Raw genomic sequence first — 23,218 nt, 5'->3', positions numbered from 1 at the left:
GGTTTTTTGTTTTCTGTTTTTGTTTAACAGAATAAAAAAAGGCGTGGAAAAATGCTGAACCTTAGGAATTATTAGACACGAAAATACACGTTACAAAAACCTATCATGTCACACCACTCAGCATGGCCATCAGCGAAACTTCTGCAAACAAGAAATGCTGACGGGTTGGTGAAGAAATGCGTACCCTCGGTTCTAAGTGGGTCGTGGTAAGAGCCCCTAAGGAAAACACAGTGGAGTTGCCTGGAAAGGGTCAACATTGAGCGACCGTTCAATCAAGCATACCCACTGCTGGGTCTATCACCTGAGAGGATGAGAATCAAAAAAGACACGGGCTGGCAATCCTGCAATCCAGCAATGTTTACCGTAGCCAACACTTGGAAGCAATGAAAATGCCCAGCCACAGAGGAATGCAGAAAGGAGAAGTGGTCCATGGACACAATGGAAGAGTACTCCAGTGAAAAGTAGAAATTCCATTTTAAAAACAGATATAAGTAAGGAGACATCAGCTTTGGGGGGTTTCTCCAGACACATCCCACCGTCATTGATAACCGAGGAACAACACTGGCAGGAAGGTCTGTTTCACTAGTTACCAGAGTGGGAAACGCAGAAATGCTGCAGCCCTCTGGCCGTTACGTGCAACGGCAGCTTGAAAACCCGTGCTAATGGTCACTTCGTGTGCACAAGTCCTGGAGGGCTGTCAATGAAACCTGCCCTCAAAATGTCTTGAGGGAGGTAGTGGCCAAAATATTTCAAAAGGCGGCACATAGTTCAAGAAAAGAATGGGATGAGGTAAGCTACACACACAGTTTGAAGGAAAAAAGGACATCCCTGAAAGCTCAATTTCAAGGCTTTATGAGACGCATGCAAATCCAACCACACAGGTATCGGCTCACACCAGTCAGAAGAACCATCAGCAACAAAACTACCAACAATTCATGCTGAAGGGGTTGTGGAGAAGTGCATACCCTCTAGGTTAAGTGGGACTTTGCCGCCAGCCGCGGCGGGTCCTCAAAGTGTAGCAACAACCGACGAGAGGGGGTAGGGAACTGAACGCACCAAGGTATGGGATCAGAAGGGCACAAGCAACTGACGCTTGCAAGGCAAGTTTAATAACAAAGCCTAGCCGTATATATACCCCTAAAGCAGGGAATTTGCCTCGTCACGCCTTATCGGCATCAGCTGGTTGGTTGGCTTCTCGGCTTAGTGACACCTTATCAGCATCAGCTGTTTGGTTGGCTGCTCGGCTTCTCCCTCAAAGGCACCAATTTCCCCTCCAGGGTTGCTTTTCCTAGCTTTAGGGAACAACCAGGGACTCCCAGTAACTGAGCAGGTCCCTGGAGCGATTTGGCCAAAGGCCATCTCCTTTTGTATGTTCATACCATAAAGTCCAGGATGCATACCAAGGAGAGTACAGTCGGGCCCTGAGGCTTAGGAGGGTCTTAGTGGCGCCTTCCTCAGAGGGCAATGCTCGCCACAGGACTTCACCTGGTAAGAGGCACTAATGGGAACAGAATGGAGGTGCCTTTACAAGGTAAACACTGAGTTACGATATGATCCAGCAGGCCCACTCCTGGGCCTATAACCTAAGAAAGAAGACAGAAGTGGAAAGACACAGGCAGGCAAATCTGCATTGCAGGAGTATTACAATAGCCAGGACATGGAAGCAACCAGAAAGTCCATCAACAGATGAGTGGACAAAGAAGAACAGGGACCTGTACAGATGGAATATTAGCCAAGGAACCAAAGGAAACAATGCCATCAACAGCACCATCGGTGAGGCTAGAGTTCATCACGCACCTTGCAGTAAGTCACAGAGCGAAAGATACATAGCCTACGATATCAGTTATAGGTGTTCCCTAAAAATTGATATCACTGAAGATATTTCCACAGAGAAAGGCAATCACAGATGCAATAAAGAGATTTATGGTTCACCCATGGACAGGTGTGAGAATTGTGTACATTAGGAAATTGGGTTTAAGAGAGAGATACAAACACAGGTGAAATACAAAATCACCAAAGGCCTACGGAATACCAAGAGAAGAGTACTCAACATTGTGTCATAAGCTACATGGGAAAAGGATCCAAAGACGACTAGATACGTGTTTATGTATAAAAGAGCCACATCTTTCACACCTACAACAAGCAAAACATTGTAATCAAACTTGCTGTGAGAAACAATAAACATTGAATTAAAAAACGAACAAGTCAGTCGTGAGGCACAAACATAAGGGGCTTTTTCCTGGCACAGTCCATTCTAATTGACAACCGAGAATACGACTTCCACGGAGGCTCTGTTGCCCGAGTAACCAGGTTTGGTAAAGGAGACCTGCTGCCGCCTTGTGGCCGTTTCTCAAAACAGCAGCTTTAAACCCAGTGCTAATGGTCACTTGATATTCAAAATCATTGCAGGCCTATAAATGACACCTGCCCTCAAAAACGATTCTTGGGTCGTCCATCGAGGAAAAAAACTCAAAAGACGTGCACACTTCAAAACGACAATTTCAAGAGGCATATTTTGTGCACATTTTGTCTTCTCTTTCTTTCTCTTGTGATAAATAAAAGGGCATGGAAAAATGCTCAACATCAGGAATTAATAAAGCCATGCAAATCCAGTCGACAGAAACGTTCACCCACCGTCGTCAGAATGATCATCAGCCACAGAGTCTACAAAGAATAAATGCTCAAGGTGTTTTAGAGAACTCTGTGCCCTCTAGCGGCCGCTGGGACGTAACCTGGTAACAGCTAGTAGTGAGAACACCGTGGAGGTGCATTGAAAGGTAAAAATTGAGCTAACCTGTAATCGGGTAGGCCCACTGATGGGCCTATCTCCCGAGTAGACCAAAATCAAAAAGACACAGGCTGGCCATCCTGCGCTGCAGCAACATGTACCATCGCCAAGACTTGGAAGAAACCCAAATGTCCATCAACAGAACAATGCACCAAGAAGAAGGGGGCCCATGTGCACAATGGAACATGAGCCACGGAAGAGCATGCAACAGTGCCGCTGGCACCACCGTAGAAGGATCTAGAGATACCCACCCAAAAGGAAGTACGAAAGAAACCGAAATAGAAATATCCTATGACATCACTTATAGCTGTTACTTCAACATTGATACCCATGAAGTCATTTCCAAGAGAAGGCCGTGCATAGATGCAGAAAACCAACTATGCTTAACCAAGTGGAAAGGTGTAAGGAATGTATGAATTTGGATATGGGGGTTTACAGACATGTACTGATACATATGAAATATATAATCACAAAATACCTAAGGAATACCAAGAGAGGTCGACTCAACACTCTGTAATAACCTACACGGGAAAGGATCCAAAGATGAATAGATTGATACATACATATGATGAACCAGATGCAGTACACCGAGAACACACACCACATTTTTATCCAATTGGCTGTGATACTGGATAACAATTAAATTTTAAAAAACACACAAGAAGTAAGGAGATATAAGCTCTTGGGGGTTTGCCCTGACACACTGCACTCTCATTTGCAGCCTACTAACACAATTTCCAGGAAGCCTCTGTTGCAGGAAAACCCAGAGTTGGAAATGGAGAAATGCTGCCGCCTTGTGGCCGTTTCCCGCAAGAGCGGCTTTAAACGCATAGCTATGGGTCACTTAACATTCACAAGGACTCAGGCCTCTAAAAGACACCTGCCCTCAAAAAAAAAATGTCCTGAGCTCGGCCGTGGTGAAAAAAATTCGAAGGAGGCAAATGTGTCAAAGAGATAGTATGAAGAGGTAAGTTTTACTCACTCTTTATCAAAAAAAGCAAAATGGAGAAAAGCTCAACCTCAGGAATGATCAGACTCCTCTAAGCTACAAAAAGCTTTCAGCTCACCCAAGTTAACTACCGTCAGCCAAAAGACTACAAACAATAAATGCTGAAGGGGTTTTAGAGAACTCTGTTCCCTCTGTCTGCGGAGGACATGTCTAGTTGTAACAGCCAATAATGAGAACAGAAAGGAGCTGCGTTTTCAATTAAAAATTGAGCCACCCTTCCATCCAGAACACCCACAGCCGAGCCTCTCACCTGAGAAGACAGGCTGCAAGAGCTGCACTCCACGAGTTTTCACAGTAGCCAAAGACACCGAAGCAACCCAAATGTCCATCAACAGATGAATGGATAAGAAGAGCTGGTCCGTGGACACAGTGGACTATTAGCCATGGAAAACAAGGAAACACTGCTCTTTGAGGCACCCGAGATGAGCCTAGAGATCATCACAGAACATGAGTTAAGTCGGAAAGCAAAAGGCATACCGTATGACATCACCTATAGGCGTTATCTAACAGCTGACACAAATGAACATATTTCCACAAAGAAAGACACTCACACACTTAGAAAACAAACTAAGCTTAAGTAAAATGAAAGGTGGGGGGAATGGATAAATTAAGATTAGTGTCACCATATGTGTACAAATACGTATTAAATATATATATCAAACAGACCGACCATATAGCAAGGGAGGTCACCAGAACACTCTGCAATAATTTACATGGGAAGAGGATCTGTACAAGAATCTATATCTATATCTATATCTATATCTATATCTATATCTATATATATATATATATATATATATATATATATAAAACGTACAAATGAACCAGATTCTGTACATATAGGACCAACAGTATTCTAATCATTACCCCGATTTAAACAAATTAAAAGAGCGAACAAGAAGTAATGTGACATACACTTCTGGGGTTTTTTCCTGGCACATTCCATTCTAATTGACAACCTGGGAACAGGACTTCCAGAAGCCTCTGCTGCCCTAGTAACCAGATGTGGGAATGTAGCAATGCTGACGCCTTGTGGCCGTTTCCCACAGCAGCAGCTTTAAAGTCAGTGCTAATGGTCACTCAATATTCACACCCATTGCAGGCTTGTAAATGACACCTGCCCTCCAAAACAAAATCCTGGGGTCGAAAATCGACCAAAAAAGTCGAAAGAGGGCAACCTTCCAAGAAGACAATTTCGAGAGGTTTATTGTACTCACGGTTTTTTGTTTTCTGTTTTTGTTTAACAGAATAAAAAAAGGCGTGGAAAAATGCTGAACCTTAGGAATTATTAGACACGAAAATACACGTTACAAAAACCTATCATGTCACACCACTCAGCATGGCCATCAGCGAAACTTCTGCAAACAAGAAATGCTGACGGGTTGGTGAAGAAATGCGTACCCTCGGTTCTAAGTGGGTCGTGGTAAGAGCCCCTAAGGAAAACACAGTGGAGTTGCCTGGAAAGGGTCAACATTGAGCGACCGTTCAATCAAGCATACCCACTGCTGGGTCTATCACCTGAGAGGATGAGAATCAAAAAAGACACGGGCTGGCAATCCTGCAATCCAGCAATGTTTACCGTAGCCAACACTTGGAAGCAATGAAAATGCCCAGCCACAGAGGAATGCAGAAAGGAGAAGTGGTCCATGGACACAATGGAAGAGTACTCCAGTGAAAAGTAGAAATTCCATTTTAAAAACAGATATAAGTAAGGAGACATCAGCTTTGGGGGGTTTCTCCAGACACATCCCACCGTCATTGATAACCGAGGAACAACACTGGCAGGAAGGTCTGTTTCACTAGTTACCAGAGTGGGAAACGCAGAAATGCTGCAGCCCTCTGGCCGTTACGTGCAACGGCAGCTTGAAAACCCGTGCTAATGGTCACTTCGTGTGCACAAGTCCTGGAGGGCTGTCAATGAAACCTGCCCTCAAAATGTCTTGAGGGAGGTAGTGGCCAAAATATTTCAAAAGGCGGCACATAGTTCAAGAAAAGAATGGGATGAGGTAAGCTACACACACAGTTTGAAGGAAAAAAGGACATCCCTGAAAGCTCAATTTCAAGGCTTTATGAGACGCATGCAAATCCAACCACACAGGTATCGGCTCACACCAGTCAGAAGAACCATCAGCAACAAAACTACCAACAATTCATGCTGAAGGGGTTGTGGAGAAGTGCATACCCTCTAGGTTAAGTGGGACTTTGCCGCCAGCCGCGGCGGGTCCTCAAAGTGTAGCAACAACCGACGAGAGGGGGTAGGGAACTGAACGCACTAAGGTATGGGATCAGAAGGGCACAAGCAACTGACGCTTGCAAGGCAAGTTTAATAACAAAGCCTAGCCGTATATATACCCCTAAAGCAGGGAATTTGCCTCGTCACGCCTTATCGGCATCAGCTGGTTGGTTGGCTTCTCGGCTTAGTGACACCTTATCAGCATCAGCTGTTTGGTTGGCTGCTCGGCTTCTCCCTCAAAGGCACCAATTTCCCCTCCAGGGTTGCTTTTCCTAGCTTTAGGGAACAACCAGGGACTCCCAGTAACTGAGCAGGTCCCTGGAGCGATTTGGCCAAAGGCCATCTCCTTTTGTATGTTCATACCATAAAGTCCAGGATGCATACCAAGGAGAGTACAGTCGGGCCCTGAGGCTTAGGAGGGTCTTAGTGGCGCCTTCCTCAGAGGGCAATGCTCGCCACAGGACTTCACCTGGTAAGAGGCACTAATGGGAACAGAATGGAGGTGCCTTTACAAGGTAAACACTGAGTTACGATATGATCCAGCAGGCCCACTCCTGGGCCTATAACCTAAGAAAGAAGACAGAAGTGGAAAGACACAGGCAGGCAAATCTGCATTGCAGGAGTATTACAATAGCCAGGACATGGAAGCAACCAGAAAGTCCATCAACAGATGAGTGGACAAAGAAGAACAGGGACCTGTACAGATGGAATATTAGCCAAGGAACCAAAGGAAACAATGCCATCAACAGCACCATCGGTGAGGCTAGAGTTCATCACGCACCTTGCAGTAAGTCACAGAGCGAAAGATACATAGCCTACGATATCAGTTATAGGTGTTCCCTGAAAATTGATATCACTGAAGATATTTCCACAGAGAAAGGCAATCACAGATGCAATAAAGAGATTTATGGTTCACCCATGGACAGGTGTGAGAATTGTGTACATTAGGAAATTGGGTTTAAGAGAGAGATACAAACACAGGTGAAATACAAAATCACCAAAGGCCTACGGAATACCAAGAGAAGAGTACTCAACATTGTGTCATAAGCTACATGGGAAAAGGATCCAAAGACGACTAGATACGTGTTTATGTATAAAAGAGCCACATCTTTCACACCTACAACAAGCAAAACATTGTAATCAAACTTGCTGTGAGAAACAATAAACATTGAATTAAAAAACGAACAAGTCAGTCGTGAGGCACAAACATAAGGGGCTTTTTCCTGGCACAGTCCATTCTAATTGACAACCGAGAATACGACTTCCACGGAGGCTCTGTTGCCCGAGTAACCAGGTTTGGTAAAGGAGACCTGCTGCCGCCTTGTGGCCGTTTCTCAAAACAGCAGCTTTAAACCCAGTGCTAATGGTCACTTGATATTCAAAATCATTGCAGGCCTATAAATGACACCTGCCCTCAAAAACGATTCTTGGGTCGTCCATCGAGGAAAAAAACTCAAAAGACGTGCACACTTCAAAACGACAATTTCAAGAGGCATATTTTGTGCACATTTTGTCTTCTCTTTCTTTCTCTTGTGATAAATAAAAGGGCATGGAAAAATGCTCAACATCAGGAATTAATAAAGCCATGCAAATCCAGTCGACAGAAACGTTCACCCACCGTCGTCAGAATGATCATCAGCCACAGAGTCTACAAAGAATAAATGCTCAAGGTGTTTTAGAGAACTCTGTGCCCTCTAGCGGCCGCTGGGACGTAACCTGGTAACAGCTAGTAGTGAGAACACCGTGGAGGTGCATTGAAAGGTAAAAATTGAGCTAACCTGTAATCGGGTAGGCCCACTGATGGGCCTATCTCCCGAGTAGACCAAAATCAAAAAGACACAGGCTGGCCATCCTGCGCTGCAGCAACATGTACCATCGCCAAGACTTGGAAGAAACCCAAATGTCCATCAACAGAACAATGCACCAAGAAGAAGGGGGCCCATGTGCACAATGGAACATGAGCCACGGAAGAGCATGCAACAGTGCCGCTGGCACCACCGTAGAAGGATCTAGAGATACCCACCCAAAAGGAAGTACGAAAGAAACCGAAATAGAAATATCCTATGACATCACTTATAGCTGTTACTTCAACATTGATACCCATGAAGTCATTTCCAAGAGAAGGCCGTGCATAGATGCAGAAAACCAACTATGCTTAACCAAGTGGAAAGGTGTAAGGAATGTATGAATTTGGATATGGGGGTTTACAGACATGTACTGATACATATGAAATATATAATCACAAAATACCTAAGGAATACCAAGAGAGGTCGACTCAACACTCTGTAATAACCTACACGGGAAAGGATCCAAAGATGAATAGATTGATACATACATATGATGAACCAGATGCAGTACACCTAGAACACACACCACATTTTTATCCAATTGGCTGTGATACTGGATAACAATTAAATTTTAAAAAACACACAAGAAGTAAGGAGATATAAGCTCTTGGGGGTTTGCCCTGACACACTGCACTCTCATTTGCAGCCTACTAACACAATTTCCAGGAAGCCTCTGTTGCAGGAAAACCCAGAGTTGGAAATGGAGAAATGCTGCCGCCTTGTGGCCGTTTCCCGCAAGAGCGGCTTTAAACGCATAGCTATGGGTCACTTAACATTCACAAGGACTCAGGCCTCTAAAAGACACCTGCCCTCAAAAAAAAAATGTCCTGAGCTCGGCAGTGGTGAAAAAAATTCGAAGGAGGCAAATGTGTCAAAGAGATAGTATGAAGAGGTAAGTTTTACTCACTCTTTATCAAAAAAAGCAAAATGGAGAAAAGCTCAACCTCAGGAATGATCAGACTCCTCTAAGCTACAAAAAGCTTTCAGCTCACCCAAGTTAACTACCGTCAGCCAAAAGACTACAAACAATAAATGCTGAAGGGGTTTTAGAGAACTCTGTTCCCTCTGTCTGCGGAGGACATGTGTAGTTGTAACAGCCAATAATGAGAACAGAAAGGAGCTGCGTTTTCAATTAAAAATTGAGCCACCCTTCCATCCAGAACACCCACAGCCGAGCCTCTCACCTGAGAAGACAGGCTGCAAGAGCTGCACTCCACGAGTTTTCACAGTAGCCAAAGACACCGAAGCAACCCAAATGTCCATCAACAGATGAATGGATAAGAAGAGCTGGTCCGTGGACACAGTGGACTATTAGCCATGGAAAACAAGGAAACACTGCTCTTTGAGGCACCCGAGATGAGCCTAGAGATCATCACAGAACATGAGTTAAGTCGGAAAGCAAAAGGCATACCGTATGACATCACCTATAGGCGTTATCTAACAGCTGACACAAATGAACATATTTCCACAAAGAAAGACACTCACACACTTAGAAAACAAACTAAGCTTAAGTAAAATGAAAGGTGGGGGGAATGGATAAATTAAGATTAGTGTCACCATATGTGTACAAATACGTATTAAATATATATATCAAACAGACCGACCATATAGCAAGGGAGGTCACCAGAACAGTCTGCAATAATTTACATGGGAAGAGGATCTGTACAAGAATCTATATCTATATCTATATCTATATCTATATCTATATCTATATATATATATATATATATATAAAACGTACAAATGAACCAGATTCTGTACATATAGGACCAACAGTATTCTAATCATTACCCCGATTTAAACAAATTAAAAGAGCGAACAAGAAGTAATGTGACATACACTTCTGGGGTTTTTTCCTGGCACATTCCATTCTAATTGACAACCTGGGAACAGGACTTCCAGAAGCCTCTGCTGCCCTAGTAACCAGATGTGGGAATGTAGCAATGCTGACGCCTTGTGGCCGTTTCCCACAGCAGCAGCTTTAAAGTCAGTGCTAATGGTCACTCAATATTCACACCCATTGCAGGCTTGTAAATGACACCTGCCCTCCAAAACAAAATCCTGGGGTCGAAAATCGACCAAAAAAGTCGAAAGAGGGCAACCTTCCAAGAAGACAATTTCGAGAGGTTTATTGTACTCACGGTTTTTTGTTTTCTGTTTTTGTTTAACAGAATAAAAAAAGGCGTGGAAAAATGCTGAACCTTAGGAATTATTAGACACGAAAATACACGTTACAAAAACCTATCATGTCACACCACTCAGCATGGCCATCAGCGAAACTTCTGCAAACAAGAAATGCTGACGGGTTGGTGAAGAAATGCGTACCCTCGGTTCTAAGTGGGTCGTGGTAAGAGCCCCTAAGGAAAACACAGTGGAGTTGCCTGGAAAGGGTCAACATTGAGCGACCGTTCAATCAAGCATACCCACTGCTGGGTCTATCACCTGAGAGGATGAGAATCAAAAAAGACACGGGCTGGCAATCCTGCAATCCAGCAATGTTTACCGTAGCCAACACTTGGAAGCAATGAAAATGCCCAGCCACAGAGGAATGCAGAAAGGAGAAGTGGTCCATGGACACAATGGAAGAGTACTCCAGTGAAAAGTAGAAATTCCATTTTAAAAACAGATATAAGTAAGGAGACATCAGCTTTGGGGGGTTTCTCCAGACACATCCCACCGTCATTGATAACCGAGGAACAACACTGGCAGGAAGGTCTGTTTCACTAGTTACCAGAGTGGGAAACGCAGAAATGCTGCAGCCCTCTGGCCGTTACGTGCAACGGCAGCTTGAAAACCCGTGCTAATGGTCACTTCGTGTGCACAAGTCCTGGAGGGCTGTCAATGAAACCTGCCCTCAAAATGTCTTGAGGGAGGTAGTGGCCAAAATATTTCAAAAGGCGGCACATAGTTCAAGAAAAGAATGGGATGAGGTAAGCTACACACACAGTTTGAAGGAAAAAAGGACATCCCTGAAAGCTCAATTTCAAGGCTTTATGAGACGCATGCAAATCCAACCACACAGGTATCGGCTCACACCAGTCAGAAGAACCATCAGCAACAAAACTACCAACAATTCATGCTGAAGGGGTTGTGGAGAAGTGCATACCCTCTAGGTTAAGTGGGACTTTGCCGCCAGCCGCGGCGGGTCCTCAAAGTGTAGCAACAACCGACGAGAGGGGGTAGGGAACTGAACGCACTAAGGTATGGGATCAGAAGGGCACAAGCAACTGACGCTTGCAAGGCAAGTTTAATAACAAAGCCTAGCCGTATATATACCCCTAAAGCAGGGAATTTGCCTCGTCACGCCTTATCGGCATCAGCTGGTTGGTTGGCTTCTCGGCTTAGTGACACCTTATCAGCATCAGCTGTTTGGTTGGCTGCTCGGCTTCTCCCTCAAAGGCACCAATTTCCCCTCCAGGGTTGCTTTTCCTAGCTTTAGGGAACAACCAGGGACTCCCAGTAACTGAGCAGGTCCCTGGAGCGATTTGGCCAAAGGCCATCTCCTTTTGTATGTTCATACCATAAAGTCCAGGATGCATACCAAGGAGAGTACAGTCGGGCCCTGAGGCTTAGGAGGGTCTTAGTGGCGCCTTCCTCAGAGGGCAATGCTCGCCACAGGACTTCACCTGGTAAGAGGCACTAATGGGAACAGAATGGAGGTGCCTTTACAAGGTAAACACTGAGTTACGATATGATCCAGCAGGCCCACTCCTGGGCCTATAACCTAAGAAAGAAGACAGAAGTGGAAAGACACAGGCAGGCAAATCTGCATTGCAGGAGTATTACAATAGCCAGGACATGGAAGCAACCAGAAAGTCCATCAACAGATGAGTGGACAAAGAAGAACAGGGACCTGTACAGATGGAATATTAGCCAAGGAACCAAAGGAAACAATGCCATCAACAGCACCATCGGTGAGGCTAGAGTTCATCACGCACCTTGCAGTAAGTCACAGAGCGAAAGATACATAGCCTACGATATCAGTTATAGGTGTTCCCTGAAAATTGATATCACTGAAGATATTTCCACAGAGAAAGGCAATCACAGATGCAATAAAGAGATTTATGGTTCACCCATGGACAGGTGTGAGAATTGTGTACATTAGGAAATTGGGTTTAAGAGAGAGATACAAACACAGGTGAAATACAAAATCACCAAAGGCCTACGGAATACCAAGAGAAGAGTACTCAACATTGTGTCATAAGCTACATGGGAAAAGGATCCAAAGACGACTAGATACGTGTTTATGTATAAAAGAGCCACATCTTTCACACCTACAACAAGCAAAACATTGTAATCAAACTTGCTGTGAGAAACAATAAACATTGAATTAAAAAACGAACAAGTCAGTCGTGAGGCACAAACATAAGGGGCTTTTTCCTGGCACAGTCCATTCTAATTGACAACCGAGAATACGACTTCCACGGAGGCTCTGTTGCCCGAGTAACCAGGTTTGGTAAAGGAGACCTGCTGCCGCCTTGTGGCCGTTTCTCAAAACAGCAGCTTTAAACCCAGTGCTAATGGTCACTTGATATTCAAAATCATTGCAGGCCTATAAATGACACCTGCCCTCAAAAACGATTCTTGGGTCGTCCATCGAGGAAAAAAACTCAAAAGACGTGCACACTTCAAAACGACAATTTCAAGAGGCATATTTTGTGCACATTTTGTCTTCTCTTTCTTTCTCTTGTGATAAATAAAAGGGCATGGAAAAATGCTCAACATCAGGAATTAATAAAGCCATGCAAATCCAGTCGACAGAAACGTTCACCCACCGTCGTCAGAATGATCATCAGCCACAGAGTCTACAAAGAATAAATGCTCAAGGTGTTTTAGAGAACTCTGTGCCCTCTAGCGGCCGCTGGGACGTAACCTGGTAACAGCTAGTAGTGAGAACACCGTGGAGGTGCATTGAAAGGTAAAAATTGAGCTAACCTGTAATCGGGTAGGCCCACTGATGGGCCTATCTCCCGAGTAGACCAAAATCAAAAAGACACAGGCTGGCCATCCTGCGCTGCAGCAACATGTACCATAGCCAAGACTTGGAAGAAACCCAAATGTCCATCAACAGAACAATGCACCAAGAAGAAGGGGGCCCATGTGCACAATGGAACATGAGCCACGGAAGAGCATGCAACAGTGCCGCTGGCACCACCGTAGAAGGATCTAGAGATACCCACCCAAAAGGAAGTACGAAAGAAACCGAAATAGAAATATCCTATGACATCACTTATAGCTGTTACTTCAACATTGATACCCATGAAGTCATTTCCAAGAGAAGGCCGTGCATAGATGCAGAAAACCAACTATGCTTAACCAAGTGGAAAGGTGTAAGGAATGTATGAATTTGGATATGGGGGTTTACAGACATGTACTGATACATATGAAATATATAATCACAAAATACCTAAGGAATACCAAGAGAGGTCGACTCAACACTCTGTAATAACCTACACGGGGAAGGATCCAAAGATGAATAGATTGATACATACATATGATGAACCAGATGCAGTACACCTAGAACACACACCACATTTTTATCCAATTGGCTGTGATACTGGATAACAATTAAATTTTAAAAAACACACAAGAAGTAAGGAGATATAAGCTCTTGGGGGTTTGCCCTGACACACTGCACTCTCATTTGCAGCCTACTAACACAATTTCCAGGAAGCCTCTGTTGCAGGAAAACCCAGAGTTGGAAATGGAGAAATGCTGCCGCCTTGTGGCCGTTTCCCGCAAGAGCGGCTTTAAACGCATAGCTATGGGTCACTTAACATTCACAAGGACTCAGGCCTCTAAAAGACACCTGCCCTCAAAAAAAAAATGTCCTGAGCTCGGCAGTGGTGAAAAAAATTCGAAGGAGGCAAATGTGTCAAAGAGATAGTATGAAGAGGTAAGTTTTACTCACTCTTTATCAAAAAAAGCAAAATGGAGAAAAGCTCAACCTCAGGAATGATCAGACTCCTCTAAGCTACAAAAAGCTTTCAGCTCACCCAAGTTAACTACCGTCAGCCAAAAGACTACAAACAATAAATGCTGAAGGGGTTTTAGAGAACTCTGTTCCCTCTGTCTGCGGAGGACATGTGTAGTTGTAACAGCCAATAATGAGAACAGAAAGGAGCTGCGTTTTCAATTAAAAATTGAGCCACCCTTCCATCCAGAACACCCACAGCCGAGCCTCTCACCTGAGAAGACAGGCTGCAAGAGCTGCACTCCACGAGTTTTCACAGTAGCCAAAGACACCGAAGCAACCCAAATGTCCATCAACAGATGAATGGATAAGAAGAGCTGGTCCGTGGACACAGTGGACTATTAGCCATGGAAAACAAGGAAACACTGCTCTTTGAGGCACCCGAGATGAGCCTAGAGATCATCACAGAACATGAGTTAAGTCGGAAAGCAAAAGGCATACCGTATGACATCACCTATAGGCGTTATCTAACAGCTGACACAAATGAACATATTTCCACAAAGAAAGACACTCACACACTTAGAAAACAAACTAAGCTTAAGTAAAATGAAAGGTGGGGGGAATGGATAAATTAAGATTAGTGTCACCATATGTGTACAAATACGTATTAAATATATATATCAAACAGACCGACCATATAGCAAGGGAGGTCACCAGAACACTCTGCAATAATTTACATGGGAAGAGGATCTGTACAAGAATCTATATCTATATCTATATCTATATCTATATCTATATATAGATATAGATATATATATATATATATAAAACGTACAAATGAACCAGATTCTGTACATATAGGACCAACAGTATTCTAATCATTACCCCGATTTAAACAAATTAAAAGAGCGAACAAGAAGTAATGTGACATACACTTCTGGGGTTTTTTCCTGGCACATTCCATTCTAATTGACAACCTGGGAACAGGACTTCCAGAAGCCTCTGCTGCCCTAGTAACCAGATGCGGGAATGTAGCAATGCTGACGCCTTGTGGCCGTTTCCCACAGCAGCAGCTTTAAAGTCAGTGCTAATGGTCACTCAATATTCACACCCATTGCAGGCTTGTAAATGACACCTGCCCTCCAAAACAAAATCCTGGGGTCGAAAATCGACCAAAAAAGTCGAAAGAGGGCAACCTTCCAAGAAGACAATTTCGAGAGGTTTATTGTACTCACGGTTTTTTGTTTTCTGTTTTTGTTTAACAGAATAAAAAAAGGCGTGGAAAAATGCTGAACCTTAGGAATTATTAGACACGAAAATACACGTTACAAAAACCTATCATGTCACACCACTCAGCATGGCCATCAGCGAAACTTCTGCAAACAAGAAATGCTGACGGGTTGGTGAAGAAATGCGTACCCTCGGTTCTAAGTGGGTCGTGGTAAGAGCCCCTAAGGAAAACACAGTGGAGTTGCCTGGAAAGGGTCAACATTGAGCGACCGTTCAATCAAGCATACCCACTGCTGGGTCTATCACCTGAGAGGATGAGAATCAAAAAAGACACGGGCTGGCAATCCTGCAATCCAGCAATGTTTACCGTAGCCAACACTTGGAAGCAATGAAAATGCCCAGCCACAGAGGAATGCAGAAAGGAGAAGTGGTCCATGGACACAATGGAAGAGTACTCCAGTGAAAAGTAGAAATTCCATTTTAAAAACAGATATAAGTAAGGAGACATCAGCTTTGGGGGGTTTCTCCAGACACATCCCACTGTCATTGATAACCGAGGAACAACACTGGCAGGAAGGTCTGTTTCACTAGTTACCAGAGTGGGAAACGCAGAAATGCTGCAGCCCTCTGGCCGTTACGTGCAACGGCAGCTTGAAAACCCGTGCTAATGGTCACTTCGTGTGCACAAGTCCTGGAGGGCTGTCAATGAAACCTGCCCTCAAAATGTCTTGAGGGAGGTAGTGGCCAAAATATTTCAAAAGGCGGCACATAGTTCAAGAAAAGAATGGGATGAGGTAAGCTACACACACAGTTTGAAGGAAAAAAGGACATCCCTGAAAGCTCAATTTCAAGGCTTTATGAGACGCATGCAAATCCAACCACACAGGTATCGGCTCACACCAGTCAGAAGAACCATCAGCAACAAAACTACCAACAATTCATGCTGAAGGGGTTGTGGAGAAGTGCATACCCTCTAGGTTAAGTGGGACTTTGCCGCCAGCCGCGGCGGGTCCTCAAAGTGTAGCAACAACCGACGAGAGGGGGTAGGGAACTGAACGCACTAAGGTATGGGATCAGAAGGGCACAAGCAACTGACGCTTGCAAGGCAAGTTTAATAACAAAGCCTAGCCGTATATATACCCCTAAAGCAGGGAATTTGCCTCGTCACGCCTTATCGGCATCAGCTGGTTGGTTGGCTTCTCGGCTTAGTGACACCTTATCAGCATCAGCTGTTTGGTTGGCTGCTCGGCTTCTCCCTCAAAGGCACCAATTTCCCCTCCAGGGTTGCTTTTCCTAGCTTTAGGGAACAACCAGGGACTCCCAGTAACTGAGCAGGTCCCTGGAGCGATTTGGCCAAAGGCCATCTCCTTTTGTATGTTCATACCATAAAGTCCAGGATGCATACCAAGGAGAGTACAGTCGGGCCCTGAGGCTTAGGAGGGTCTTAGTGGCGCCTTCCTCAGAGGGCAATGCTCGCCACAGGACTTCACCTGGTAAGAGGCACTAATGGGAACAGAATGGAGGTGCCTTTACAAGGTAAACACTGAGTTACGATATGATCCAGCAGGCCCACTCCTGGGCCTATAACCTAAGAAAGAAGACAGAAGTGGAAAGACACAGGCAGGCAAATCTGCATTGCAGGAGTATTACAATAGCCAGGACATGGAAGCAACCAGAAAGTCCATCAACAGATGAGTGGACAAAGAAGAACAGGGACCTGTACAGATGGAATATTAGCCAAGGAACCAAAGGAAACAATGCCATCAACAGCACCATCGGTGAGGCTAGAGTTCATCACGCACCTTGCAGTAAGTCACAGAGCGAAAGATACATAGCCTACGATATCAGTTATAGGTGTTCCCTGAAAATTGATATCACTGAAGATATTTCCACAGAGAAAGGCAATCACAGATGCAATAAAGAGATTTATGGTTCACCCATGGACAGGTGTGAGAATTGTGTACATTAGGAAATTGGGTTTAAGAGAGAGATACAAACACAGGTGAAATACAAAATCACCAAAGGCCTACGGAATACCAAGAGAAGAGTACTCAACATTGTGTCATAAGCTACATGGGAAAAGGATCCAAAGACGACTAGATACGTGTTTATGTATAAAAGAGCCACATCTTTCACACCTACAACAAGCAAAACATTGTAATCAAACTTGCTGTGAGAAACAATAAACATTGAATTAAAAAACGAACAAGTCAGTCGTGAGGCACAAACATAAGGGGCTTTTTCCTGGCACAGTCCATTCTAATTGACAACCGAGAATACGACTTCCACGGAGGCTCTGTTGCCCGAGTAACCAGGTTTGGTAAAGGAGACCTGCTGCCGCCTTGTGGCCGTTTCTCAAAACAGCAGCTTTAAACCCAGTGCTAATGGTCACTTGATATTCAAAATCATTGCAGGCCTATAAATGACACCTGCCCTCAAAAACGATTCTTGGGTCGTCCATCGAGGAAAAAAACTCAAAAGACGTGCACACTTCAAAACGACAATTTCAAGAGGCATATTTTGTGCACATTTTGTCTTCTCTTTCTTTCTCTTGTGATAAATAAAAGGGCATGGAAAAATGCTCAACATCAGGAATTAATAAAGCCATGCAAATCCAGTCGACAGAAACGTTCACCCACCGTCGTCAGAATGATCATCAGCCACAGAGTCTACAAAGAATAAATGCTCAAGGTGTTTTAGAGAACTCTGTGCCCTCTAGCGGCCGCTGGGACGTAACCTGGTAACAGCTAGTAGTGAGAACACCGTGGAGGTGCATTGAAAGGTAAAAATTGAGCTAACCTGTAATCGGGTAGGCCCACTGATGGGCCTATCTCCCGAGTAGACCAAAATCAAAAAGACACAGGCTGGCCATCCTGCGCTGCAGCAACATGTACCATAGCCAAGACTTGGAAGAAACCCAAATGTCCATCAACAGAACAATGCACCAAGAAGAAGGGGGCCCATGTGCACAATGGAACATGAGCCACGGAAGAGCATGCAACAGTGCCGCTGGCACCACCGTAGAAGGATCTAGAGATACCCACCCAAAAGGAAGTACGAAAGAAACCGAAATAGAAATATCCTATGACATCACTTATAGCTGTTACTTCAACATTGATACCCATGAAGTCATTTCCAAGAGAAGGCCGTGCATAGATGCAGAAAACCAACTATGCTTAACCAAGTGGAAAGGTGTAAGGAATGTATGAATTTGGATATGGGGGTTTACAGACATGTACTGATACATATGAAATATATAATCACAAAATACCTAAGGAATACCAAGAGAGGTCGACTCAACACTCTGTAATAACCTACACGGGGAAGGATCCAAAGATGAATAGATTGATACATACATATGATGAACCAGATGCAGTACACCTAGAACACACACCACATTTTTATCCAATTGGCTGTGATACTGGATAACAATTAAATTTTAAAAAACACACAAGAAGTAAGGAGATATAAGCTCTTGGGGGTTTGCCCTGACACACTGCACTCTCATTTGCAGCCTACTAACACAATTTCCAGGAAGCCTCTGTTGCAGGAAAACCCAGAGTTGGAAATGGAGAAATGCTGCCGCCTTGTGGCCGTTTCCCGCAAGAGCGGCTTTAAACGCATAGCTATGGGTCACTTAACATTCACAAGGACTCAGGCCTCTAAAAGACACCTGCCCTCAAAAAAAAAATGTCCTGAGCTCGGCAGTGGTGAAAAAAATTCGAAGGAGGCAAATGTGTCAAAGAGATAGTATGAAGAGGTAAGTTTTACTCACTCTTTATCAAAAAAAGCAAAATGGAGAAAAGCTCAACCTCAGGAATGATCAGACTCCTCTAAGCTACAAAAAGCTTTCAGCTCACCCAAGTTAACTACCGTCAGCCAAAAGACTACAAACAATAAATGCTGAAGGGGTTTTAGAGAACTCTGTTCCCTCTGTCTGCGGAGGACATGTCTAGTTGTAACAGCCAATAATGAGAACAGAAAGGAGCTGCGTTTTCAATTAAAAATTGAGCCACCCTTCCATCCAGAACACCCACAGCCGAGCCTCTCACCTGAGAAGACAGGCTGCAAGAGCTGCACTCCACGAGTTTTCACAGTAGCCAAAGACACCGAAGCAACCCAAATGTCCATCAACAGATGAATGGATAAGAAGAGCTGGTCCGTGGACACAGTGGACTATTAGCCATGGAAAACAAGGAAACACTGCTCTTTGAGGCACCCGAGATGAGCCTAGAGATCATCACAGAACATGAGTTAAGTCGGAAAGCAAAAGGCATACCGTATGACATCACCTATAGGCGTTATCTAACAGCTGACACAAATGAACATATTTCCACAAAGAAAGACACTCACACACTTAGAAAACAAACTAAGCTTAAGTAAAATGAAAGGTGGGGGGAATGGATAAATTAAGATTAGTGTCACCATATGTGTACAAATACGTATTAAATATATATATCAAACAGACCGACCATATAGCAAGGGAGGTCACCAGAACACTCTGCAATAATTTACATGGGAAGAGGATCTGTACAAGAATCTATATCTATATCTATATCTATATCTATATCTATATATATATATATATATATATATATATATATAAAACGTACAAATGAACCAGATTCTGTACATATAGGACCAACAGTATTCTAATCATTACCCCGATTTAAACAAATTAAAAGAGCGAACAAGAAGTAATGTGACATACACTTCTGGGGTTTTTTCCTGGCACATTCCATTCTAATTGACAACCTGGGAACAGGACTTCCAGAAGCCTCTGCTGCCCTAGTAACCAGATGTGGGAATGTAGCAATGCTGACGCCTTGTGGCCGTTTCCCACAGCAGCAGCTTTAAAGTCAGTGCTAATGGTCACTCAATATTCACACCCATTGCAGGCTTGTAAATGACACCTGCCCTCCAAAACAAAATCCTGGGGTCGAAAATCGACCAAAAAAGTCGAAAGAGGGCAACCTTCCAAGAAGACAATTTCGAGAGGTTTATTGTACTCACGGTTTTTTGTTTTCTGTTTTTGTTTAACAGAATAAAAAAAGGCGTGGAAAAATGCTGAACCTTAGGAATTATTAGACACGAAAATACACGTTACAAAAACCTATCATGTCACACCACTCAGCATGGCCATCAGCGAAACTTCTGCAAACAAGAAATGCTGACGGGTTGGTGAAGAAATGCGTACCCTCGGTTCTAAGTGGGTCGTGGTAAGAGCCCCTAAGGAAAACACAGTGGAGTTGCCTGGAAAGGGTCAACATTGAGCGACCGTTCAATCAAGCATACCCACTGCTGGGTCTATCACCTGAGAGGATGAGAATCAAAAAAGACACGGGCTGGCAATCCTGCAATCCAGCAATGTTTACCGTAGCCAACACTTGGAAGCAATGAAAATGCCCAGCCACAGAGGAATGCAGAAAGGAGAAGTGGTCCATGGACACAATGGAAGAGTACTCCAGTGAAAAGTAGAAATTCCATTTTAAAAACAGATATAAGTAAGGAGACATCAGCTTTGGGGGGTTTCTCCAGACACATCCCACCGTCATTGATAACCGAGGAACAACACTGGCAGGAAGGTCTGTTTCACTAGTTACCAGAGTGGGAAACGCAGAAATGCTGCAGCCCTCTGGCCGTTACGTGCAACGGCAGCTTGAAAACCCGTGCTAATGGTCACTTCGTGTGCACAAGTCCTGGAGGGCTGTCAATGAAACCTGCCCTCAAAATGTCTTGAGGGAGGTAGTGGCCAAAATATTTCAAAAGGCGGCACATAGTTCAAGAAAAGAATGGGATGAGGTAAGCTACACACACAGTTTGAAGGAAAAAAGGACATCCCTGAAAGCTCAATTTCAAGGCTTTATGAGACGCATGCAAATCCAACCACACAGGTATCGGCTCACACCAGTCAGAAGAACCATCAGCAACAAAACTACCAACAATTCATGCTGAAGGGGTTGTGGAGAAGTGCATACCCTCTAGGTTAAGTGGGACTTTGCCGCCAGCCGCGGCGGGTCCTCAAAGTGTAGCAACAACCGACGAGAGGGGGTAGGGAACTGAACGCACTAAGGTATGGGATCAGAAGGGCACAAGCAACTGACGCTTGCAAGGCAAGTTTAATAACAAAGCCTAGCCGTATATATACCCCTAAAGCAGGGAATTTGCCTCGTCACGCCTTATCGGCATCAGCTGGTTGGTTGGCTTCTCGGCTTAGTGACACCTTATCAGCATCAGCTGTTTGGTTGGCTGCTCGGCTTCTCCCTCAAAGGCACCAATTTCCCCTCCAGGGTTGCTTTTCCTAGCTTTAGGGAACAACCAGGGACTCCCAGTAACTGAGCAGGTCCCTGGAGCGATTTGGCCAAAGGCCATCTCCTTTTGTATGTTCATACCATAAAGTCCAGGATGCATACCAAGGAGAGTACAGTCGGGCCCTGAGGCTTAGGAGGGTCTTAGTGGCGCCTTCCTCAGAGGGCAATGCTCGCCACAGGACTTCACCTGGTAAGAGGCACTAATGGGAACAGAATGGAGGTGCCTTTACAAGGTAAACACTGAGTTACGATATGATCCAGCAGGCCCACTCCTGGGCCTATAACCTAAGAAAGAAGACAGAAGTGGAAAGACACAGGCAGGCAAATCTGCATTGCAGGAGTATTACAATAGCCAGGACATGGAAGCAACCAGAAAGTCCATCAACAGATGAGTGGACAAAGAAGAACAGGGACCTGTACAGATGGAATATTAGCCAAGGAACCAAAGGAAACAATGCCATCAACAGCACCATCGGTGAGGCTAGAGTTCATCACGCACCTTGCAGTAAGTCACAGAGCGAAAGATACATAGCCTACGATATCAGTTATAGGTGTTCCCTAAAAATTGATATCACTGAAGATATTTCCACAGAGAAAGGCAATCACAGATGCAATAAAGAGATTTATGGTTCACCCATGGACAGGTGTGAGAATTGTGTACATTAGGAAATTGGGTTTAAGAGAGAGATACAAACACAGGTGAAATACAAAATCACCAAAGGCCTACGGAATACCAAGAGAAGAGTACTCAACATTGTGTCATAAGCTACATGGGAAAAGGATCCAAAGACGACTAGATACGTGTTTATGTATAAAAGAGCCACATCTTTCACACCTACAACAAGCAAAACATTGTAATCAAACTTGCTGTGAGAAACAATAAACATTGAATTAAAAAACGAACAAGTCAGTCGTGAGGCACAAACATAAGGGGCTTTTTCCTGGCACAGTCCATTCTAATTGACAACCGAGAATACGACTTCCACGGAGGCTCTGTTGCCCGAGTAACCAGGTTTGGTAAAGGAGACCTGCTGCCGCCTTGTGGCCGTTTCTCAAAACAGCAGCTTTAAACCCAGTGCTAATGGTCACTTGATATTCAAAATCATTGCAGGCCTATAAATGACACCTGCCCTCAAAAACGATTCTTGGGTCGTCCATCGAGGAAAAAAACTCAAAAGACGTGCACACTTCAAAACGACAATTTCAAGAGGCATATTTTGTGCACATTTTGTCTTCTCTTTCTTTCTCTTGTGATAAATAAAAGGGCATGGAAAAATGCTCAACATCAGGAATTAATAAAGCCATGCAAATCCAGTCGACAGAAACGTTCACCCACCGTCGTCAGAATGATCATCAGCCACAGAGTCTACAAAGAATAAATGCTCAAGGTGTTTTAGAGAACTCTGTGCCCTCTAGCGGCCGCTGGGACGTAACCTGGTAACAGCTAGTAGTGAGAACACCGTGGAGGTGCATTGAAAGGTAAAAATTGAGCTAACCTGTAATCGGGTAGGCCCACTGATGGGCCTATCTCCCGAGTAGACCAAAATCAAAAAGACACAGGCTGGCCATCCTGCGCTGCAGCAACATGTACCATAGCCAAGACTTGGAAGAAACCCAAATGTCCATCAACAGAACAATGCACCAAGAAGAAGGGGGCCCATGTGCACAATGGAACATGAGCCACGGAAGAGCATGCAACAGTGCCGCTGGCACCACCGTAGAAGGATCTAGAGATACCCACCCAAAAGGAAGTACGAAAGAAACCGAAATAGAAATATCCTATGACATCACTTATAGCTGTTACTTCAACATTGATACCCATGAAGTCATTTCCAAGAGAAGGCCGTGCATAGATGCAGAAAACCAACTATGCTTAACCAAGTGGA

Source organism: Kogia breviceps, chromosome 3 (assembly GCF_026419965.1).
Source record: "Kogia breviceps isolate mKogBre1 chromosome 3, mKogBre1 haplotype 1, whole genome shotgun sequence".
NCBI classification, from domain to species: Eukaryota; Metazoa; Chordata; class Mammalia; order Artiodactyla; family Physeteridae; genus Kogia; species Kogia breviceps.
The sequence above is the reverse complement of the archived record's forward strand: the minus strand, read 5'-3'. Positions refer to the sequence as shown.